Here is a 9,577-nt window from a genome sequence, read left to right as displayed (position 1 = left end):
ATGACCTGGGATCATAATGCACTTATACAGTCTGACACTCAAAGAGTCCTGCAACACGGAGACAGGCACTTTGGCCCAAACACGTCCATGCCGCCAAAAATGTCGATCCACGTGAATCCCATTTCCCTACACTTGGTCCATATCTTTCTAAACCTTTTCTATCCAAGTATTTGCCCAAATGTTTCTAAATGTTGTTAATGTGCCTCGTATGCATACCATCCTTCTGTGTAAAAAAAAGTGGCCCCTCAGGTTCCCTATTATTTTTGCCCCTCTAACTTTAAACTGATGCCTTTTCATCCTCGAATCCCCAGCCCTGAAAAAAAAGGAGTGAGTGTATTCATCATCTCACAGCCTTACATGATATTATGCACTTTTTAATGAACCTGTCTCAGTCTCTTACTCTCTAAAGAAAAAAGGCCTAATTTTTCTAATATCTGCCCAGATCTCAGGCCATTGAGTATGGGCAACATCCTTGCCAATTTCTTCTGCACAATTACCAGTTCAATTCCATCCTTCCTCTAGCAAGGTGACGATAATTGAACAAAATACTACAAGTGCAGCCTCACCAAGGTCCTGCATAACTGCAACAAAACTTCTCAATTTCTGTACTCAGTGCCCTGACTAATGAAGGTCAGTGTGCCAACATCCTTATTCGCTGCCCAGTCGACTTGTAACGACACATTCAAAGAACTGTGAACCTGCTGCATCACCATGTAAGGTTGGCAGATTTCCTTCCCTAAAGGATATTAGTGAACCAGACTTTTCTTTCTGACAACAGAGGGGCCCAGATTCGACTCCAGCTTTGGGAAACTGTGTGGCGTTTATACATTCTCCCCATGTCTGCGTGGATTTCCCCCAGATGCCCCGGTTTCCTCCCACAGTCCAAAGAAAGTGAGGTGAATTGGCTACGCTAAATTGCCTATAATGTTCACGGATGTATAGGTCAGGTGCATTAGTCAGGGGTAAATATGGCGTGATAGTGGAATAGGTCTGGGTGAGTTGTTCGGAGGGTCAGTGTGGGTTTTCAGGGCTGAAGAGCCTGTATCCACACAGTAGGGATACTATGGTTCAGTGAAATCTACGACTCCTCTGTTCCACTACACTCCTTAGGACCCTAAGGTTCACAATGGAATCCCTAACTTGATTTGACATTCCAAAACGCAAGACCTCGAACGTTTCTATATTGAGCCCAATTTACCATTTCTCGGCCCACTTCTCCAGCTGATCAAGGTCCTGCTGCAATTTCTGACAACTTTCTTAACTGTCCACGGTAACACCTACTTCTGTTTCATCTGAAAACTTACCAATCATGCGTTATACATGCTCATTTAAATCAATAATATAGATATCTCTTGTCATCGACTTCCTGCAAACCTTGGCCTTCACCCTCACAGTAACATATCGACCTTGAACTCTCGCTATCTCTCTTTGTAAAAAAAATCCTACTTGTCCTTTTACCTGCAAACGGACTATTCTAATCAAGTCCTGCAAGCTCCTGTTCTAATTCCATCAAAGTTTGCCTGGCCCCAGTTTATAACTTGAACCTGTGGACCACTTTTGTTCCTCACCATAAGTACCTTAAATGTAATTTAAGTGCTCCCCCACTGTCACCTCAGTCACCTGTTATGCCCTATTCCACAAGAATGGGTCATTGAACTTGCCATGTATTTCCCTGTGGGCAGTGAACAATTCAATTTAGGACTTTATATATAAAGTTACACCTAAGTCCCAGAATTGATCATTTGTTACAGTGTCCTGACATCATGCGCAGGGTAATGTATTTATTTTCAGTAAACAATGCACACAGCAGATGGTGGAATTTTAATTAGTTAAAGAAATCTGGAATCAAGAGTCGACTGATGACCATGAAACCATTCTCAGTTGTCAGAAAAACCCATCTGGTTCACTAATGTCCTTTAGGGAAGAAAATCTGCCATCGTTACATTATCTGGCCTACATGTGACTCCAGAGCCACAGCAATATAGTTGAATCTCAACTGCCCTCTGAAATGGCCTAGGAAGCCACTCAGTTGTATCAATCACTAGAAAGTCACAACAAAGAAATGAAACCGGGTGGACCACCTGGCATCGAAGTTGGAACTGGAAAAGACAATGGCAAAAACACACACAGCCCCTATCCAGCATGCAAAAGCTCCCTTACCAACATCTGGAGGCTAGTGCCGAAATTGCGAGAGGTTTCTCACCGACTAGTCAAGCAACAGCCTGACATCGTCTTCTTACAGAATCATACCTTGGAGATAATACCCCAGACACCACTATCACCATCCCTGGATATGTCCTGTCCCACCATCAGAACAGATACAGCAGAGGTGATGGCACAGCAGTATACAGTCTGGACGGAATTGTTCTTGAAGTCCTTGACATCGACACCAGACCCCAAGCAGTCTCATGGCTTCTCGTTAAACATGGGCAAGCAAACCTCTCACTGGTTACCACGTACAGTCCTCCTTCAGTTGATGAATCAATACTCCTCCATGTTGAACAGCACTTGGAGGTAGCACTAAGGGTGGCAAGGACGCAAAATACACTCTGCTGGGGAATTTCAATGTCCACCACCAAGAGTGACTTGGCAACAGCATTACTGATTGAGCTGGTCGGTTCCTAAATGATATAACTGCGCAAAGAGGTCTGTGGCAGGTGGTGAAGGAACCAAACAGAGGAAACAACATGTGTGACGTCATTCTTACTAATCTGCCGGCTGCAGAAGCATCTGTTCATGACAATGTAGGTAACACTGACCACCGCACTATCCTTGTGGGGCCGAAGACCCGCCTTCGCATTGAGAAAAACCTTCATCATAATGTGTGTCACTATCACCATGCTATATGGGGTAGAGTATGAACCGAACTAGCAGCTCAAGAATGGGCATCCATGAGGTGCTGTGGGCCATCAACAGCAGCAGAACTGTACTCCAACACTATCCACAGCCTCTTGGTCTGGCATATCCCCCACTCAATAATTATCATCAAGTTAGGGGATCAACCATCGTTCAATAGAGAGTGCAGGAGGGTGTGCCAGGAACAGTATCAGGCATACCTGAAAATGAGGTGTCAACCTGGTGAAGCGACCAAACAGGGCTACTTGTGTGCCAAATGGTATAAACAGCAAGTGATAGACAGAGCTAAGCGATCCCACAAAGAACGGATCAGATCTGAGTTCTGCTGTTCTTCCACAACCAGTCGTGAATAGTGGTGGACAATTAAACAACTCAATGGGCGAGGAGTCTCCACAAATATCCCAATTCTCAATGATGGAGGAGCACAGCACATCTGTGCAAAAGATAAGTCTGATACATTCGCAACAATCTTCAGTCATAAGTGCCGAGGGGATGATCCATCTCGGGCTCCTCCAGTGGTCCCCAACATCAGATGCCATTCTCCAGCCAATTCGAATCACTCCACTTGATTTCAAGAAACAGCTGGAGACACGGATTAGTGAAAAGGCAATGGGCCTGATAATATTCCAGCCATAGTACTGAAGACATATATTTCAGAACTTGCCAGGATCTGAGCCAAGCTCTTCCAGTACAGTTACAACATGGGCATCATCCCTACAATGTGGAAAATTGCCTAGGTATGTCCTGTACACAAAAAGCAGGACATTTCCAACTTGGCCAATTACCGCCCAGTCAGTCTACTCTCCATTATCAGTAAAGCGGTGGAAGGGGTCATTAACAGTGCTATCTAACAGCAACTGCTCAGCAACAACTTGCTCATTGACGCCCAGTTTGGATTTCGCCAGGGTCACTCAGCTCCTGATCTCATCACAGCCTTGGTTAAGATATGTAAAAAAAGAGATGAATTCCAGAGGTGAGAATGACAACCCTTCACATCATGACCACATTTGACCAAGTATGGTACTAAGGAGCTCTGGCAAAACTGGAATCAAGAGATATCAGGGGTCAAACACTCCGCTGGTTAGAGTCATATCTGGCACAAAGGAAGATGGCTGTCCTTGTGGAGAGTCAGTTATTTCAGCTCCAGGACATCTCTGCAAGAGTTCTTCGGTGTAGTGTCTTAAGCCAACAATCTTCAGCTGCTTCATCAATGGACTTCTCTCTGTCATAAGGTCAGAAGTGGGGATGCTCGTCAATGATTGCACAGTGTTCAGCACCATTCGTGACTTCTCAGATAATGGAGCAGTCTGTGCTCAAGTGGAATACCATCTAGACAATATAAAAGCTAGGACTGACAAGTGGCAAGTAACATGCGCGCCACACAAATGCCAGACAATGACCATCAGAAATAAGACACTTTAACCACCGCCCCTTGACATTCAAGGGCATTATCATCACTAAATCCCCCACTGTCACCATCTTTGGGATTACCATTGACTGGAAACTCCACTGGACTCACCACATAAGCACAGTGGCTGCAAGAGCAGGTCAGAGACTCGGGATACTGTGGCGTGTAACCCACCTCCTAACAGCTCAGTCAATCCACTATCTTCAAGGCACAAGTCAGGAGTGTGATAGACTACTCCCCAAGGCCTGGATGGGGCAGCTCCAACAACACTCAAGAAGCTTGACACCTTCCACAACAAACAACCAGCTCGATTGGCACCACATCTACAAACATTCAATCCTTCCACCACCGGTGATCAGTAGCAGCAGTGTGTACTATCTACAAGATGCATTGCAGAAATTCACCAAAGATCCTTAGACAGCACCTTCCAAAGCAACGACCACTTCCATCCAGAGGGACAAGGGCAGCAGATATTTGGGAAGACCACCACCTGCAAATTCCCCTCAAAGCCACTCACCCTCATGACTTGGAAATACACCGCCGATCCTTCACAGTTTTTGTGTCAACATCCTGGAATTCCCTCCCTACTGGCGTTGTGGGTCAACCCACAGCAAATGGACTGCAGCGATTCAAGAATGCATCTCACTACCACCTTCTCAAGGGTATATAGGGATGGTATTTCAGTGCTGGCCCCAAGTTCCACAAATGAACTTAAAAATAAGGAAAAAGCACAGAAGAAGTCAATATAATGAAAGGGGTCGACACTGTTCGCTACAGCAAATAGTACGAATCTAAATGGTCGTCCTGGGGCAGGATTCAGATCATCTGCTTCAGGCTAGAGAAGAAACTGCAGTCGGATGTTAATAGCCCAGGCAAGCAACGCCGCAAACAAAGCATGACCATTGTTTTCTTCCAACCTGTGAATCTAACCTGATTACTGAAAGCTTTTATCCTCACCGGATATCTGTTATCCTTTCGCACTGCCAGATCCAAACCCAGCCATTTGGTCTCGTCCTTGTTGGTCATGCTTTCCATGTACAATGAGAAAGTGTGTTACTGGACCTGACTTTAGTCAACAAAGCCGAGCAAAGTGGTTTAAGCATCAGTAAGGGAGCATTTTGCAAACAGTAACCATAACTTCATGAGATTGAAGATTGTTATGGAAAACGGTAAGCATGAGTTTGAAATCAAAGATATCAACTGGAAGAAGGTTGATTTTAATAAGGTTAGGAATAATTTGGCCATAGTGGACGAGGATTTACAGGAATGTCTATCTCAGAACAGTGAAATGCACTCAAGAAAGAAATTTGGAGTGTATAGGGTTGTTACGTTCCAAAACAAAAAGCAAACGGCTGAGACCATCTGTGAACTCAGCACATTAAGGGATAATGAGCTTTGGATCAAGAGAAAATGGAAAGCATATGGTAGATACTTAGGGTTCAAAATAGCAGAAGCGCTGGTGGAGTACAGAAAGTGTTGATTTAACTTAAAAGGACATTAGTCATAAAAAGAATACCGACAGATAAAATAAGGGGAAATCTTAGCTGATTTACAAGTACTTTGTGGATAAAAAGGACAAGGAAGGAAAGAGTAAGTCTCATTAAGGTCTACATTGGTAAATTGTGTGTATATAAAGCATGTAGGTAGACATCAAAATGAATGATTTGGGTCAGTATTCACACGTGAGAGGGACAATGTGGATATTGAAATCAAGGAGATGTTCTGTGACATAATAAAATAAATTAGCAAAGACAGAGAGAAGGGTTTGAGTTGTCTGACAGGTTTAAGAGTAAACCTTTAGAAGAGGATGCTCCAGGGGTGTTGACTGGGCCAATTCTTCATTGGACTCTGGGCAATATTTCAGAATACAATTGTACATTGTTAAAGAAGAAAGTAGGAGACAAAGACGAAACTGCAGGCCAGGCAGATCTAACCTCAGTAGTGGAGAAAATATTGGAAGTAAATCTCAGGGAAAAAGTACTCTTCAGTTAGACACCCAAGGAATAATTATGAACAGTCAGCAACGCCCTGTTATAGGGTGGCCATGCCTGACCAACATGACTGATTTTTCGAAGATGTGACCAGGCCTGCAGATGAGGACAACGCTTTTGATGTCATATACTTTGATCACTGCGAGCTTTTTAATAAGGTCCCAGAGGGGAGACTGATAGCAATGGTAAGATCCCACGGCATCTAAGAAAATTTGGTAAATTGTGCCCATAGTTGATTGAATGGCAGGATGCAGAATGTAATGCTTATGGGGTGTTTTTTTTCTTCTCTGACGTAAGTATAACGGAGGTCTGCCTAAGGGTACACAGTGGTCTCCGTTGATTTGTTGCTGTTTCTGTTCTATATAAGTGACTCAGAACGGTTGATCAGTCAGTTCACAGATGAAAAATGGCGAGTTGGTGAAAAGTGGGAAGGATGGGCTTAAACGGTAAGACCAGTTGGTCAGATTGGTTCAGCATTAGTAAATATAATTCAATCCAGAGAAATGTGAAGTGATGTACTTGGGCAGGACAAACAACGGAAGGGAATATCAGATGAATGAAGTGATCTTGAGAAGCATCGATGATCAGAGGAACTTCATTTGCACATGTCTACTAGTCCTTTAAGGGATCAGGAGCGGTGGATAACGTGGTTAAGAAGGTCTACTATGTATTTTCCTTTATAAGCCATGGCAGAGTATTGAAGATGAGGAAGGTTATATTAAAACTGTTTAAATCTCTGGGTGGGCCACACTTAGAGTATTTCATGCAGTTATGAAATTGACGTTACAGGAGGAATGTCACTGCAGTGGAGCAGGTGAAAAAGATTTTATCAGATGTTTCGTGGGCTGGAGAGTTTCAGCTGTGGAGACATATTGGACTGGCTGGGGTTGGTTTGCATCGAGCAGATGAAATTAAGAGGGGGCATGATTGAAATGTATTAAGTCATGAAAGTACAATATGATAGACTGGAAGAAACATTTCCCCCGTTGGATGAATCATTGAGCAGGGAGGAAGGGACGGGGATGGATTAAAAGTAAGTCAAAATAGATTGGAGGAAATGTGAAGAATTTTTTTTCAGCCAGAGGTGATTGGATACTGGAAACCAATCTCTTTAACAGTGTTAGAGGCAGAAGCCTTATAACAATTAAGAAATATTTGGGTGTGCACTTGTAATGTCAATGCATACAAGGCTATGGGCCAAGTGCTGGGAAATAGTATTTGCACATTTGGGTGATAGTTTTTGATCAGTCAGATGCAAATGCTATAGACCTCTGTGCTATAGACCTCTGTAACTCTAAAGCATAGTTTGTTGAGTTTTAATCTTGATATTTATTGCCAATTGAGTTAGTTTTTTTTTTAAATTTCGTTGATTTTTTTATTGTCTCTGTAATTTCTTTTTCACTCAATATCCTGATGTCCATTTGCTCCTCCAGAAAACTAACTCACAAATTTCCTGGCAGCTCCACTGGTTTACACCAAATATTTTAGATGCAATTGCAGGAAATTTAAAACGAAATCTATTTGGATTGTTTCATACCATCAACTGAAGAGCTTATTTTGACTCATTTAATAAACATGCAATGTATTGCAACTTGATATTACTGTCCCTTCACTTCTGCAATTCTAGTCACAGTATATTCAGATCCCACCAACAGACCCAGAACTAACCTTCACCTCAAACCAAAATATTGTGAAATTGATTCATTTCTTTACGAATCCGATGTGTGATTTCAGCTTGTTATTATTTTACAGCCAATGTGATAACCATTGTGATCCTCTCCAGGGCTAAATGTGGTCTGTCCAGATGTATCACTTGCTACTTGCTCGGAATGGCAACTGCAGATCTACTGACTGTTATCACTGATGTGGTATTTTTGAGGATTAATGATTATTATTTTCCAACTACATTCCTGTTACTCACCCCTGTTTGTTCTTTAAACTATTTCCTAGCTCGTGCAGCCACCGATATTTCTGTCTGGTTGACAGTTGCTTTCACTTTTGATCGTTTTATTACCATTCGCTGCCAGAGGCTAAGGGTCAGATATTGCACAGAGAGAACGGCAGCTGTGGTTATAGGAACTGTCTGTATATTCTTTTGTCTTAAAAACATTCCCTTCTACTTTGTATTTGAAGCATACTTTACAATTGACAACGTAGCCTGGGGATGCAATGTGAAAGTTGAATCTTATACTGTTACTGCCTGGCTAGCATTTAGCTGGATTGACCGCTCTTTAACGCCACTGCTCCCAGCATTTCTTATCTTGCTGCTTAATGCTCTGACTGTGGGAAAAATTTTAACAGCCAGTAGAAATCGCAGGAGGTTAAGAGGGAGTAAGAATGATGCGGATCACAATGATTCAGAAATGGAGAAGCGGAAGAAATCTATCATCTTACTCTTCAGTATATCTGGAAACTTCTTACTGTTGTGGATGATGTATGTGATATATTTCTTACTAATGCGAATTACAAACAATCATTATTCAACAAGTTACAATGACCCAATGTTGATCGCAGACTACATCAGCTTTATGCTCTTGCTTTTCAGTACTTGTACAAACACGTGTATTTATGCAGTGACTCAGACCAAATTCAGAGAGGAGCTGAAGAATGGGGTGAAGTATCCACTTAGAATAATACTGACATTTTTGAAACGCTGGAAATAATCGACGGATCCTCAGCATTGAATCTGCACTGAATTCCAAATCCCATTCTGTTACCTCCGTGCAACCAGCCTGAATTCAATAGGCTCCATCTCAGCCACATTGAGTGGCAGACATAACATTGGTAATATCTGAGAATGTCTCTGTTTCCAACTGTATGAATCCGTATTCGTGTCCAGAACATTAGAAAAGGATTAGTAGAGGGGTTTTTTTTTATTGGTGAGTGTCGAAAGTGGTTTCCACTAAACAGTACTCACAGGCGAACATTTATTGAATGTGCTAACAGGAAACTGGGAAGTGAGGTGATTTCTTGAGAGTAAACTTGATACATATCCTTTTACTGACATTGATTTGTAAAAAGTTAAAAATCACACAACACCAGGTTATAGTCCAACAGGCTTCCAATTAAACCTGTTGGACTATAACCTGGTGTTGTGTGATTTTTAACTTTGTACATCCCAGTCCAACACCGGCATCTCCGAATCTTGATTTGTAAAAGTCGTTAACCTGAATGGATTGTTCATTAAGATGTTTGACCAACAAATGCTTTTTTTTTAACATAAAGTAAAGGACTATGATCATTTCGAGCCTAGTGACCTTTCTTCTGAACTCTGTTTTCACTACTCAGACGTTGCCAAATCTGCTCAGTTTCTTTTTCTTCA

Source organism: Chiloscyllium plagiosum, unplaced genomic scaffold (genome assembly GCF_037043375.1).
Source record: "Chiloscyllium plagiosum isolate Xiang-an unplaced genomic scaffold, Cpla_swu_hap1 HiC_scaffold_35, whole genome shotgun sequence".
Lineage (NCBI taxonomy): Eukaryota > Metazoa > Chordata > Chondrichthyes > Orectolobiformes > Hemiscylliidae > Chiloscyllium > Chiloscyllium plagiosum.
The sequence above is the reverse complement of the archived record's forward strand: the minus strand, read 5'-3'. Positions refer to the sequence as shown.